The sequence below is a fragment of the Mycteria americana genome, chromosome 2, assembly GCF_035582795.1.
Source record: "Mycteria americana isolate JAX WOST 10 ecotype Jacksonville Zoo and Gardens chromosome 2, USCA_MyAme_1.0, whole genome shotgun sequence".
Taxonomy (NCBI): domain Eukaryota; kingdom Metazoa; phylum Chordata; class Aves; order Ciconiiformes; family Ciconiidae; genus Mycteria; species Mycteria americana.
This window is the reverse complement of record NC_134366.1, coordinates 142,349,903-142,365,727: the sequence shown is the minus strand read 5'-3', so window position 1 is coordinate 142,365,727 and position 15,825 is coordinate 142,349,903. Positions and strand designations below refer to the sequence as shown.

Below are 15,825 nucleotides of genomic sequence, written 5' to 3'. Positions count from 1 at the left end.
GGTTGGGAGGCACAGATGGAGGTAGTCACCAGATGGGGGTATTATTGTTAGTTTAACTGAATACATAGGAAGATCATGGAGAAGTATTTGTTATTACTTGTGGTGCTGATTTTTTTTATATATATAATGAGGTGATTAAAAAAGTGATACTTTGCCTGACTCTTCAGTTGTTGCAAACTTCAGTGATTTTATCAGAAGTCTCATGATACTGGTATTTTACTTAAAGTCTAGTCCTTGGAATCATTTATCATCTGATAATCATAGCTTTCATTTCAAAATAAAATTGAGTTTCTGGTCTTCATGAATATAGAAGAAAACTTGAAAACATGGATTGAGTGCACACAAAAGGCTCAGAGACAGTAAGTGAAATAATCCAAGCATATTTTTTAAATTATGATTTAAAATAGCTGTATCATTGTAGGAGGCTGACTTGCAATTTTGTTTACCTTGTGGTACAGTACTGACTCTTAAGTTTAGAAAAGTTAGGCACCCATATAGGTAATCAAAACCATTATATGACAATACAGAGAAAAAAAGAGAGCTATGAAAGGAATCAAGATGGATACTCTTGTAATGAAAGAGATATTTAAATTTCTCTATCTTGTACATTGATTTTTAGCAGGATATTTTCTTATCTCAGGTAGGTTGTGTGGAATATTCACATTATGCTTAGGTTTTTTTGGAAAAAAATACCAATGCACATAGCAAATTATAATATACATTATTGGGAGCTACTGTGCAATTCTAAAGATCTTTCCCAGGTTGAATAAGACTAAGTTAATAATAAGACTGAATTAAAAAAGGATTGAATGAGCCATAAGAAAAAGAGTAAAGAGTTTATAGTTTGTCCTAAAATGTGTTCCCTGCACTTTTTGCTCTCTCAGATTCACCCCCTGAAAAACTCCAGTGTCCGTATCAGATTAATTTTCAGCAAATGTTGCACCATCCCAAGGACACAATCTTCACCTGGCCTGTACTCCCATATTGTCTGTTTAGGCTGTGTGGAGTAGCATCCAGTGATTACTGCCAAGCTGAAAGAGAACAAAAACCAGAGACTGGCACACTATTTCAAACTTCTTTTGAGGTGTCAGTTTACCACCCCATTTCTCTCCTGGACCCCAAACTAACCCATAACTGGAAGTAAATTTGCATGGTGCTCAGGTTTTGCAATAAATTTCTTACATGAGGCTTGCTGAACAGGGGAAGGGGGAGGCAGGGGGAAGCTTTTCATGCCATTCTTCCCAAACCTCGTACAGAAAGTGTTCCATTCGAAATGAAAGCATTTCTATCGCTTTACAAGGTGCCATATAAAGAAGGCAAAATGCATTTCCTGTGTTACCTCTTATCGCAGTAGCATATCAAGGTAGATTTGGGATCTGTGGACCTCCACAGCACACTACTCCACCACAGATGTTAGAGCTGGAGATGCTGTAGCAAAGCATTTAAACATAGAGGGTCTGCATGACCAAATCTTACCACTGTTTCAAAAGCCGTCCCTGTGTAAGGCCATGAGGGAAACACCAGACCTTGTTCATTTATTTTTTCCTTGCAAACTTAATTTTGGTAATGAGGAATCTGAAGGCTGCCAGCACAGACTGGTTGTATTCATGGTGGGAAAAATACTCAGCTATTCTCCTCAACATCCATTTTCATGGAAAGGTTTAATATTCAGAGTAATAAACCCAGTGGCTTTTCTCTAGTAAACATAAATCTCCGTTTTATTTTTTTCATTATAAAGGTAAATATCAAAGGAAAACTGAAGCCAAAAGGCAGTGCGTGAAAACAGGGAGATTCCCAGTAAAATAAAGCCCTCTAAAATAGGTAGAAAAGTATAGCCATGTACTTGTTAGGTTGTTCGTTACGGACTTTCTTTTCTGAATTCTTTGTTATTGCAAGTTAAAATCAACTACTTGAACATTTTATCTAAGAATTTAAAATATATATCTAGATATCTTTAAGTAGGTTACCTGTGAACTAAAATCAAAAAAATATATTATCTATAGAACCATGACATTAAAAATATGGACTAGAGTTCAGATCTTGCAGGTCTGAGCTGCAGTCTTGTTATGAGTGTAGGGAAAAAAGGAACATGGATAAAAGAAATTGAGCAATGATTAAGAGAATGCATGGGTCCTGAGATCCTAGTATTTTGAAAAGTAAAAAAGGTACTCATTTGATCATAGAGGTTAGGCTAGGCAAATGAAACTATCTCAAAGATTACATTTTAACGTTAAAACTCTGTAACCTCTGGAAATAAGAAATAATGAGGCCTTCCAGTTCTGGTATCAAAAGTGGAATCTGCAAACATGTATTTAAAAAGAGAGAGAGTGAGGGGGATATTATTACATGACATGCAGACATTAAAATATTATACAATTTTGAAGCTGTGAAAATATATATAAATATATAAGCTTGCACTCTGAAAGAATATGTGTATGTAAGAGAGAGAGGAAGGGAGAAAATGCACTCATGACTTTCCAGTGTGATGTCTGAATGCAATTAAAATTTCCAGTTGTGATGCTGTAACAGATCTTTGACAGTCAGCCATCCGAATACCATTTTGACAGCTCAGACACCTTTTTATGGTCACGCTGTAGGAAAGATCATTGAAGAACAATTATTTTGTACCCATGGCTGGAAAAAAAATAATCAGAAACCCTTCCTCCTCCTGCCGATCTGAATGTTTTGTTTGCTCTGGCATAATAATTTACCCCTTGATGTGTGTGCTAGGGAACCCCTACCAAATTGCCTGCTAAATGTTACATTTTACAGGATCAGCAGAAATACCAAGGTAAGCTTAAAAAATATTTGAGATGGAGAAAGAAAATAGAGCTGGATTGTCTAAACTGTTACTCATGCACGCCACTTCAGAGACTTTTGGCTTGACAAAAAGACTTAAACTGGGTAGGAGGTTTTGGACTGAGGTCCTGATCCTGGTCCCATTAGAATCAAAGGTAATTTTTGCCACTGAAATCAGCAAAACAAAAGAGCATCCTAAATGTCGCGTTGCTGCACATTTAGAATGATTCGTGATGCTCTTCCCTGGCCTGATTACCTCTGATATTAGTTTCAACTATCCCATTGGCTGATATCAATGTCTGAAAATAATTGATCTTTTATTATATACCAGTGTAATACAAGCTCCAGCTCATTAGAGTTTTAACAGAATACATACAGTCTAAGTGGCAAAAAATGACTAGCAAATATTCCTTGGTTTTCACCTTTCCTAACTATCAGCAATTTGCACTGATACAGTGTCTTTAACGCAGAAACCATTAAAATACAAACATCCCAGAGGTTTGATTTCATCAGTTCATTCTTACTCTAAATACAGACTTCTTACATATGAAGGAAACTGTGCTGTAGCATCTAGGAAAGAAAAGACCATAAAATTAGAATTTAAAAATGATCAAGAGACTGGATTAAATTTCTTCCATTCCTTTTCTTGCTGAAGCTTTTGTCACTGAAATACAAATGTCACGAATGTAAGAATAAAACATCTCAGGCATTAGGATTCTGTGATAGCTCATTCACATGACAATGACTGCACTGAGAACAGAACATTTCGCAGAATGTAGCCATTCTTGTGGCAAAGATTATAATGACAGGGAGAAACGGTGCAAAATTAACCAATTCTTGCATCTTCCAACAGTAATCTAACAAGCCTCCTTGTGTTCTGTATAATGTGTTATATTAGACCCAAAGAGAGGGTGAGAGGGTGAGAGAGAGAGAGAAATGAAATACTGCACACCTTGGGTCATAATTAAACTTATCTGCTTAGCCCAACAGTAAGAAATCTGCTTTTGCCCGCGTCGTTGCCAGCAGGTGCCACCGTAACAAACAGGAAAGTACGCCGAAGATTTTGGAGGAATTAGGGTGTTGCTGGGGCCATAAAATAAGAAAGCTCAGCCGGTCCTAGGGAGCACTAGCAGGAGGACCAGCACTAGCCTGCTGAGCAGCCGCGGGGACGTCGCCTCTGCTCGCTGTGCCCCGTGTCCCAGGGTGCGATGGCCTGGGCTGGTGTTTGCGGGGCGTTAGCGTGCGCACTGTTGAGTGGCTCTCATGGGGGATAAGATACCCCCCCGGACTATCCCGCGAGCTTTTGTAATTTCTTCAGTACGAACTGAGATATTCAACCCCATGTTAGGTTCAGACCTTCAGTTAATTAGGTCGTGACAGTGGTACTCCGGACTACCAGCTGTGGATTTTCTTTTAAAATACTGTCAGTTCTCCATATTTGACCAGCGAGTAACAGGGTCATGAAATGAATATTGCTTCTCTTTTGGCTCGGTTGCATTCTAGCTGTTGGGAGTGTGTTTAACCCCTGCTTTGCCAGCTTCCTTTCTGCATTGGTATTGTAGGTGTGGGTCAGCTCTGGGGTGTGCTTGCAGCTGGCTGTGCTATCCCGTCTCCACCACGGCTCTTTCAGAGGGCCCTGGGGACGGCTGTTTTTAGTGCATGTGTGTTTCTTTACAGGCATTTCCTGGTTTGGCGAAACATCAGTTGGGGCCTTTTTTGTACAGGAGTTTGGCTTCATTTAGGTATTTTTTGTGAACCATCGATATTAAATCCTGTCTCATGAGACTATTTCATCCTGGCTGTATCTGAAAATGATTCACCACAAAAATGTAAGGCTTTAGTAGTCTGACAACCTCAAGCAGGTTTACTGGTGTGACTGTACACCCACCTCCGGTCTCGGGGCCCCAGAGTGCCATTTTTTATAGATTTCAAAAGGGAATCTGCCCTTCTGTAGTGGAGTTTGGGGAGAGGAAAGCTCCGTGTTTACATTCTCTTCTGCACTCCTGGAGCTATGAGAATAGCAGGGGAGTGAAACCTTCACGGGTTTTGAGAGAGTGCAGCATCAGTTCGTGCAAGAAATTATACGGTGATAGACTCTGTGAGCAAAAAGGATCATTCCCGTGTTGCGTTCCTGTGAACAAACTGAAATGCAACCACTGACATTCATTTCTGACATTAATGTCACTTCTGCAAACAAAAGCCCATCCATGTAACCACTGCAGACTACTATACAGGCCACAGATCTTCTTGGTTTTCTGGCATCACAAGTCTGATAAAGATTTATTCCTCTTTGCCTTCAGAACTTACTTTAAAAAGATGAGTTTCACTACACAGAAGTTGCTGTACAATTTCCAATTTCCTATTGCATTAACTTTTAATAGACTTATTGCTCCTTGTGAATAATAGGAAAAAATATTCCTGATGCATAGCCTCTAACCTGTGAATCCTTTTTGCCCCCCTCTGCAGGTGCTGGTGAAGACTACTCTTACCTGAGTCTTTAGCTGAAATATTGCTTAATGTAAGCCTTATCAGAGATGTGGTATGCACAAACAATGTGCTTTCTCCCCTAATTTTTGTATACCTGCTCTGATATCTGAGTGGTTTGTACTGTTAACTACCATCTAGAAATACTCTGGTGGTAGAATTTCTACATTGTGTTAGTTCCAGGTTTCTGTGTTAGTGCACATCAATTCCTAACTTACAGGCATGCTTGTGAGTCAGATAGGTGATATGTTTAGCTTAGCTGAAGCTTGTCCTAAGAATGTACAATTTTTTCATTTCCCTTGAAGTGCTGGGAAAGGTGACAAGATGACAGTTCCCCTTTGTTCCAGTCTAGAAGTCGGTCATTTCCATTAGGTCTTATTGTTCTTTTCTGAGGAACTGACTCATTTTTCACTCACGAAAAACTGTCAAAGTGTTTAGTCCCAAAACCAAACTAAAGTAAAAAGATCATATAGTTTGACGGGAATATCTGCTGTATTGTTTAATCCTCTCTTAAATCTCCTTTTTCAGCTGCTGTGCCTACAAATCACAACTGCTTGGCAATGGTAGGCTTAGAAGAGAGTCAGCTTTTCTGCTCAACCCATTTTATTTTTATTTCTCTTCTTCTTCCAGCCAGCATCAACTTCATTGTCTGCCTTGTGCACCTGCAGCATCCTATTTGACTTCTAGGCTGTGAATCCTCAGGGGCAGGGAGATTTTGCTACTTGTCTGTGTTGTATCTATCACAAAACAGCACAATTCCTTGATTGCTACACCGTAAATAATGACAACATTACAAAAGTAATGTGCAGAAAATGAGCAAAACTGGAAAGTAATATTTTGGCAAGCCCTACTTTTTTCGCTCCACTCTTCCAGAATCTGTAACAACAGGGTTCCCAAGAGACCAATTGAAAGCTCACAGCTATCTATGGGCAGTGTTTTGTTTTAATTTGAATTTAGGCTTAACTTAGCCTCTTTTGGTTTCCTAGCAGGGAACTATCAGAAAGTCACCGACCTTAGAACATTTCCTTCAGAGCAGGTTCTGCAGTTACTGGAGGATCCATGAAAAAATGAATGTGGTCCCAGGCAATATGCAGTTTTTCCAGAAATATTGCTGGTTATAGGGAGGATTTAAAACAAAACAAGACTGACCAACCAACCAAACACCCAAAAAACCTTGGTGGATTTCTGACTCTATACCTTTGGCATTCTGCAACAGGAGGGGAGATTTTGAAACAAGGGACTCCTTCCCCTCTCTTATGCATGCACTCAGAAGATAGAGGTTAGTGTGCAGTGGGAAAAGGAAACAAAGCTGACACATGGTATGTATTCCTTAGCAAGAAGAAGAGGAAAAAATAATGTTAAATAAGTAAAGAAAAGATTGCTTGAAATACATTTTATTCATTGAGATAAAAGATCTGGATATGAGCATGGAAAATATATAGCTATGTCTTTCAGCTTTAATTCTTTTGCAACTTTACTCATTTATATGCTTCAGAGTTCCAGGAACTTGTGTACAGAATGTCTTCAATTAGTTTTGGATCTGTCACTATAAAGTCCTAGAAAATTGCTTATTTTGAGAGATTTTACTGTTCACTTTGACATTTTAGGTTTTCTCAGTCTGAGATTCTTAGCAGCTTTGAATTTATTAATGTATCCTTCAGTCCAGATACATATATATGTACTTGCATGTATGTATACATGTATGTGTGCATATATGTGTAGGTATGTGCATGTATATATATTTATATACATGTAGGTATATATATGTGTATATCAGATAGCCAACAGCCTTCTAAGTTTTATTTGCTTTCTGTTGAGAATTAAATGATATTTATCCCAGAGCCTCAGCCATCTACTTTTCTAGTTACTAATCCTTGGTCTTCCTCACTTGAGAGAGGCTATACTCTATTTCTTATTTCAGTTTAGCCCTTCATAGTTTAGCTCTGATTTGTGATAGATTGCCATAATTAAAACTTGCAATTGCAACTCCTTCTACAATGAAGAGACAATGTTATTAATTTATACAAGTTTATTTTTAATTAAGCATTATGCAGCTTCATAAATATATTTGTAGAATTAGATTAAGAATGAATTTCAGACAAGAATTTTGGATTTTCAGATCACTAGTGAATGGACTGGTGCTCCCCATGTTCAGACAGAGTCTATTACATTGTGGGCACTTTAGGAGATAAGCAGTGAGTAAATACTACACCTAAATGGTTTTCCAGAAACTTAGAAATTGATTTGAGTGTGTCAAATGATACTCTAACTATTTTTATGTTGCTTGTGAACTAATCAGTTGTTGCTGATCCTTTCCTTCTCCAAATTCTTTCAATGAAAATATACTCCAACAAAGGTCTTTCTGACATTACTTCAGATTGGTTTCATTCCATGTTTAATTTCAGCATTCATAAATCAATTATGTCTTGCTGTGTAATCAGGTACCTCAGGGGCTAGGCCCAATAAATGTTTAGATTCATATATTTTACCAAGCTTATATCACACACAGATTTAGAGCTGGATTCCACTCTCCATTACAAATGTGTATTTGAAGTGACTCTAGTGAGATTAGCAGAGTTACAGTGATGTGAATGAGGGGAGGGGAGAATCAAGCCTGTGATCTGTCGAACCGTATATATTTAGATGGCATGCAGACCTTTTGCTGCACTTAAACTATTTTATGGTATCTTTCCAATGTGTCTGTTTGGCTGATTTACAGTATTGGAAAGCCAGGGAATTTCTAAAACTGAATGCATATAAGACAAAATTCCTTTGATTGGACCTTATCCCCAGTCCGTCAACACTCTTCCATCACTTTCAAAGTTGGCAGTCCTCAGATAGCGTCAGTCCCAGGGGTGGAAACCTTGGGTTTGTGTTTGTCTTGATTCTGTCTCTTCTGAACCATGTAAATATAAATATTAAACTGTCATGTTTAACTCAGAGATATACCAATCTTTAAACAAGTAGTAGTTGTTGAGGATAGTCAAATAGAGTAGATCTGAAAAGTGCAAGAGAGGATGTTTGTACCCATGTGTGTGTTTATATGCACCTGGACAACTAATAATTGTCTTCTAATAAGATGAATTCTTTAGCAGCTTCAGGATGTACTGAATTATGTCATGCATCTTCTCAACATAGCAAAACTTGATGTATTTGTTTCCCTGAACTCATATTATCTATCCATAAAATGTCATATTGATTTTTAAATACCACTTGTAAACTTCATGCTGTCCGCATCCTGAACTCGAGTGGCTTTGGAAACTACTGATAGCTTTTGTTCTGCCTCACTTGTTTACGTACCAGTAGTAATCCTTTTTTCAACACTATTAGGATTAATTTCAGATCTCAGTGGATCTGGATTTCAATGAATTTACTTCTTCTGTACTCTGGTTTATTTTTCTGAAAATTCAAGCAGTTGTGTTTTACTGAAAAATATCTTAGTGGAAAATGGCTTCTGTGTCAAAGGAACGTTTTAATGGAAATAACATTTTAAGTTCATATGGGGTTTCAGGATAGCATTCTCCTTGAAGGATGAAACAAAACAGCTTGTGACTTAGCTGATCAGTCAATCCTAAGGAAGAAAAGCCAAATTTTAAGTATTTGTGACCAACCCATAGATTCTTAAGAAAGGTATTTGTCCAGTACAGTTGATAAATCCGTAAGTTCAAGGGAACTATGGTTGCCCCACTGATAGACTGCAAACAGAAAAGAAGATTAAATTTAGTGGCTATTTTATTCACAGGTTTTTCCATTCAGATCTAGTAGAGACTGTTTTTTATCTGATGTGCATTCTTTTGAAAGAATTTAATGGCACAGAGCTCTCGAAGCTCAAATGTAAAGTTTGTTGAGAAAGAACTCAGTTCTTCAGTCTTCTCAGTTCTCCCATTGATGTTAATGGGTGTTTTACCCACTAAATACTTCACGACTTAGGCCTTATACAATTTAGGTCATCCATTTTGGGTTAAACTTTGGGAAACCATGATTCTTGGCATACTACCATTCCACTGTCACTCCCTTACAGTAAATAAAAACACTGGAGAGGCTTGATAACAGCAGTACCAAGTTGAAAATGTAACCTCGGCATCACTTGAAATGAAAACAGACGCAGCAAGTAAATGTTCTGGCATTGAAACATTAAAATTAAATCCCACTTCAAATACAATTCTTTAATTGGGAAGCATCCCAAGCACAAAGACTTCACTTCCCAACAAATACAACTATTACGTTAATTGGTGTGGCCCCCATACAAGCCTTGGGTGGATCTGAAGTTAGCTGTTGTTATTCTGGCCTGACTTTCCAACCACATTCATTTTGCTAAATTGCATTTCTATGAGAGAGTGGGTTGATATGCTGCAAGTGTTACTAATTCTATTGAATCACTTTTTTCCTTTTAAACAGAAGATCAAAAACCCAACCACTTTCTATTTTTAAATGCTGTATTTCCATAAACAAAAGTAGACATTTGAATAACCATCTTATTAAGATTAGGTGTTCCTGAAAGGGAGCCCTGTTTCTCCATGTTTATTACTGACCACAATACTAAATTATACAAATCTTAAAAGTATGTTCGAACAAAAGACCTATATAATTTAGCTGGTTGAGATTTTTTATTTTTAATCTGTGGGTGTGATTTTAGTGCTGACAGAGGTAAAGATTAAAAATCCATTAGAGCTTCCACAGGGCAGTCAAAAGGGTTTGCAGAAGGGCCCAAAGCAGACTTGCCAGATCTCTTTGGACCCATAACCAGACTCTGAGCTGTGTTCCCTCCAGAATATCTTGGAGCAGATTTAAAATCCCACAGGCAGGAGGGGGCTAATACTTCTTGAGCAGTACTTCTTGCTTTCACAGGGCTTCGCAGAGCCGTAACCCTGACAGTGCTGCTTGGAACTGTTTCAATGGGCTGCCTCTTTCCAGTGGGAGTGGGGAACGCAGTATTATGTAGAAAGACGGATGCATGGAGCATGTGGCATTTTAGGCAAAAAAGGATAATGATCCTTCTCTTGAGCATAAATATCAGTTCACTCATACCAGGACTTTAGAGAGACCAGAGTACACTTTTAGCGAGGCACTTGACGAACACCCAGCCCACCCAGCTCCAAACTAGCCTTCTAGAGAGCCAAGCTGAAAGGAAGCGAGAGAGCCTGTGGCCTCAACTTCTGTGTTTTGGAGACAGAAGTGATGCTCCTGCTGTCAGTAAGTATGGTGAAGAAAATATTGTTCCTCGGTTTGATGCCCTAAACCCAAGTGATTTAACAGCTCTGTTATGTATTGAATCAGATCTTGGCCACTGTTGCTCTAAATACAGAGTATATCATTCATACATTCCTGAATTCACACAGCTTTACCCTTTTTATGGAGAATAAATGATGAAACAAAACCTCACTAACATTTTTCTTACTTTCCTTGCATGTTTATTTACTTTCCATCTCCATATTGTAACTTGCTATTTTTATTCCACTTTTTTTTTTTTGCTTTGTCTTTTCCAATCTTTTTGCCCTTTTTGCTTTTCATCCGTTCCACGTTAGATTCTGTTTTTACTTCTCTCTTGTTTTGGAAGGCTTTTCAGATTAATTTTTGCACTTCATCTTATCACCTTTTCGCTTCTGTATCTCCTTCTAAATGTCTTTTTCTCACACCTTCTTTGCTTTTACTTCCATTTCTCTCCATTTTCTCACTCCCTTCCCATTTCTGAATTTTCTTTCTATTCTCCAGTATTACATTAAAACACTGTGCAAAGAAATGTCTTTGTGGGGACTTTTATCTTTGGAAGTGTTTTATAGCCATGAGATGCTGCTCCCCAGCACCCTTGCAGAGATTTATATACAGGCTGTGTGCTTAGATCCCTAAATGCACATTCAGCTGCTTAGCATTCATGCCTGAACTTTAATAGCTTGAACTTCATTCTTAAGTGCAAGAAATGACCAAATGCTCTCCTGTACTCAGATCTGCAAACTTGTCATAGAGGAGAAAGTCACTGGTAATGAACTTCCCTCAGGAAAACTGTTAGAGACTGATAGAGTTCTCTTGTCTGTGCTCTAGTGATCGGGACCCCACTACTCAGAGTGTTTTCTATCTTATCTTGAATGCTAAGCCAGCCTGGAAATGGAGAAGGCACTCCTGCACAATTATACCGCACGCCCTCAAGCCTTGTAGAGCTCCTGTGAGCGGGCTTCAGGCCCCGGGAACCATGGTCACCCGTGAGGTGGTGGGTGGTGGGTTTTTACCAGAATGCAGCTAAACATAAAGAGACCATTTACTGAGCAGGGAGCCTGCAGTGTCTTTGTTCCTTTAACCTGACACCAGAAGAAGGATAATCCAGAAAAGTCAGAATGGTAGCTTTTTGACTTAGTGAGAGAACAAATCCCTCTTCACGATCTATCTTAGAAAGGCTCTCATCACACTAATGAGGTCTGTCCTAGGCAATCTCTTGCTTCAGAAAATAAATCCTATGTTGTAGTAAGGATTTTTCATCATAATCTGTCTGCATTTGGTATATTTCCTTTCAGGCACCTTTCTGTGGTACTACTTTTCTTATGGTGTCCTCTGTGTCTCTTCCCTCATCGATAACCAAAATGAATGCTGCTGCTTCTTTTTTTCTTCTTTTTAATTCTACTTCTCCAAGGGCACTGCTGCTCACCGATTCCATTATGGAGAAAAAAAATACTTTCTGACAGCTGGAATGTGTGGTTTTCCTTCATTATCTTCAACCTATGGCTGTGTCCAGAAAAAAAGAATTTCAGTACCTCCTAGAAAGCACAGATCTTTCACCAATTTAACACTAGCAAATGTCCTCATACGTTTCCTTAGTAAGTGGGAAATTTCATAAGAAGCTTTGCAGACAGGCAGTGGCTCCTTCATTTGTGGCTAAAACATTTGTTGCTTTTGCAATTTGCAGTGATTGCTTAAGAAATGAACGGTTTGTTTTTGGAAAGCTGCTTTGAGTTCAGTGGGTTCTGTGCATAGTTAATGACAATGCTTTCATTTTGTGGTGGGGGTGGTGATGCTGCTTGTGCTTCTTGGAGTCTTTGCTGCATTCTTACAAATTCCATGTCGCAGGAAGCCTGTTTTTAGTTTACTTCAAATTTAAAGTAATCCCCTCCCCCTGCTTTTATTAGACCAGGGGTCAATTCCAGGAGCTCTGGTGGCAAAAAGCAGCTGAGCAACAAACACGTCTGATCCCTGAAGATTGTCTGATAAATCTCCAATTACTAAGGGCAGATGTTCTGGCTTGTATGCCATCTCCTTCCAGTGCCTGGGAACTGGCAGTGCAACCAGAGTGTGACTGTGCTCAGGAGATTTACACTTACTAGAAAAATCTCTTACTCTTACTCATCAGTGCTGGAGCTCTGCCTGGGGTAACGTTGGCACAATGGTAGGAGGGTTATAAGGTGGCTAAAAATCTTTGCCTTCTGCTTCTCAGTCAAATGTGAAGAATAAGAAAGAATCTGATCCTCTCACCTTTTTTTTTGGTTGCTTTTTTTTTTTTTTGGTTACACCAACATTTGCTTGAAAAATCAAAAGAGTGATAAATAGAATAACAGACAAACGAGGTATTGTATGGAGGCAGAAAGCTCTGAGATACAATGACAGGTTAAAAGTTAATAAGTGAAGTGCAGCTGACACAAAGGCACCCTTTTTGAAACCCATGCTGACTTTGTATAGCCCTGCCTCCGTCCAGGGTAGTTTTAACTCTGGGATGCCTGCACCAGGCACTGCTGTTGTTCTGGCTTGCTTAGAGCTCACACAACACTGCACATGGACATATAATGTAGGCTGAGGGCTTTGAATACATTCACAGCAAATGTGCTCCGTATGGTAGTATGTGTGTTTGCAAGAGAGAGAGAGAGAGAGAAAATAACAGTATCCATAGCTATGTCCTAAATGAAAAACATCCAGCAATTCAAACTGAATCAGGGTCACAGTTTGTAATAATGTAGTGTCAAAAATTAACAGCTAAATTAGGGATTTATTTTGTTTGTCTGTGTAATCACTGAAAGTACCTATGGAAAACAAGGCTGCTGTTTGAAAATAAAATATCTAAACTGCTTAGATGATTAAAATACATAGCTTAAAAAAGCGAGGCTTGTCATATAAGATACTATAAATCAGTAAAGCTGTACTGTACCATTATGGAAATGAAAATAATGCAAACGTCTATTTTATTTTTTTTTTTTTTAAATTACAATCTGTTGCTATATGCTTGTGTATAAGACGGTGGAAAAAATGGTGTAATATCCTTATATGCGCTACATTAAGTGTTCACATAATTACATACTCCATTGTAACTCAGATCACACGTGTCAGGTCAAAATTCTGTCCTCTAAATCAAGAGAAACAATTTTAAAGAAGAGAGGTAAGAAAAAGCTTCTGAATATTCTCCACTATCTCATAAAGTGATTCTCAAGTATTATGCTGTTTCCCAGAAATCAAGGTGTCTCTAAATGTTATTTTTACATTCCTATGCTTCTTTGTACTGTGACATAAATTACTCTGTATGAAAAGCCTCCTCCCAGCTGTACTGTCCTTCCTTTCTCAGCAGGGGCAGTCATCTGGAGTAGGACAGTTTCAGGGCCCATTATGCAATGTAAGGATACTTGGGGCTGAGCAAGCTTCTTCATATTGCCAGGTTCTCCCCAAACCCAAGGTATCACTTGACAACAGACAGCGGATCTGGTCTATAATAGAACCTTACAGCTGAAAAACCTCTTGGGAAGTCATCCAATCTATTCCCCTACACACGACAGGATTATCTACAGCCATGTCATTTCTGACAGATGTTTTTTTTCCAGCCTGCTCTTAAAAGCCTTTAATGATGGAGACGTCACACTCTGCCTTCTTTTCTGAGCAAAATAACTCCAACTTATGTATTTTTTTCCTTTTCCAGCATATTTCCTAGATTTATGACCTTTCTTTCAGATTTATTCCAATCTTCTTAGCAATGCAGTGCCCCAAAATCTGCACAGTATTCCAGATGACTCCATTCTAGAAGACGCAAAAAAGTGAGATTCAATGCCCTGTCAGACTCTGACTTTTTGTTGGAGCTACTTAAAATTAGTTTCAGTTCATGCCATCTGTCTTGACGGTGTGTCTCAGAAGGAAACACCTTACCAGTGAAAACAACAAATTGTTTCTTCATTGAACATGAAGACCAATCATGCAATACCTGCTTTTGCTCACTCCCAACAGTTGGTAAGATCTGTTGGCCCTATTACTGAAACCTCAAGGTACTCAGTCTCTTACAGAGTTTGCTAAGCTTATATTGTTCTACAATATTTAACACCATTAAAATCTTGGAAATTTTCAGTTTCCTTAATGAATAGTAATGAGGCATTCATGGTGTTCTCTGTATTCAGCATACATGCCCCTAATAGGCACACGATTTCAAACTCTGAGTCCATCTACTGGGCTATAGATAAAGATATAGAGCAATTATTAAATATTGGATAACAGGTCATGGTGGAGGACCAATCTGGAAACAAAGGCCAGAGCTACAGCTAAGATAAGATCACGCTTGGCAGAGGGTGGAGGTGTGTTTCCCTTTTCTGGAGCAAACACAGGCTAAAACGTCCACAGTGTAAAGTGTTGTAGTTATCTGAGGATACAGCTATGCCAGCACAGGGGGGTGGAACCCCTCCCTGTCCTTGCTGGCAAGAGTCATGGCTACCTTTCCCTCCACCCCACTGAAGAAAACAGGGGGGGGGGCTCAGTGATGCTCCCATGCTTTTGCCCTGAATAGCTTTTTCTAGGAAAGTACTAGTCAGCAGGGTCCAAAACCATGCCAGAGGTGTTGCCAACACCTAAGCAGCAGGGGCGGCTGTAAAACTGACCAAATGTTGTCCCTGCTCACTCTGGTAGGGCGGGACAGGGAGAAGTATCCTGAGCAAGGCTTCTCCCACCTACATGCCATCCTACTTTCTACCCCTGTCCAGGAGGAGGAACTGGTAGGCGTAAGGCTATCTGCATCCCATTTACTACATCTTGGAGTTTCTTTTTCTGTTGGGAAATCTCAGCTGCAGGCTTGAGCAAACTCTTTGCCCTTTCTACCACTGCAGGAATAGAAAGGTAGTGCAGAGCCAAAGTTCTTTGCATATTTTTCAGCTTAACAAACGATATAACATTAAATTGTGGTCTTTTTAGGCCCAGTTTCCAGTAAAATAGTCTTTCTGAATTTCCTGGGGCAGACTTGGTTACATCATGCCCAGTGACATGCTGTTGGCATATGGCAGCAGACTGTAAAATGGGGAGAAGTGAATCAAAGGCATGTTAATATTAATACATCCATGTTGCTTGCTGCTTGAGGAATGCAGTAGAAAGGGAGTCATATGTAGTTTATAGAAGAAATGAATACATTCCAGATGTTAACCATGCGACCAAGCCTTGTATATACAAAAAGGGTTTTCCCAGTGCCTATATTTAATCTCCACATAAAAAGACAGGTTTTGTAAAACCCTTCCCACTATATGTCAGCATAAATCAGGGACATTTTTCATCTTGAATCACAAATTTCATAAGTAACACCCATCTCCTTTAGTATTTGTTTAT

The 15,825-nt window shown here is 38.9% G+C and overlaps 1 long non-coding RNA gene across 2 annotated transcripts in view; it reads left to right on the top strand.

Annotated features, from left to right (window-relative positions):
• The first annotated feature begins 6,277 nt into the window (after positions 1 to 6,277).
• The window catches only part of LOC142406221 (uncharacterized), a 64,831-nt gene continuing 55,283 nt past the window's right edge, over positions 6,278 to 15,825 (top strand). For both annotated transcript variants that reach the window (XR_012774500.1, XR_012774499.1), the window contains exon 1: positions 6,278 to 6,602. This is a non-coding gene — a long non-coding RNA (uncharacterized LOC142406221). The remainder of the gene's footprint in view (positions 6,603 to 15,825) is intronic.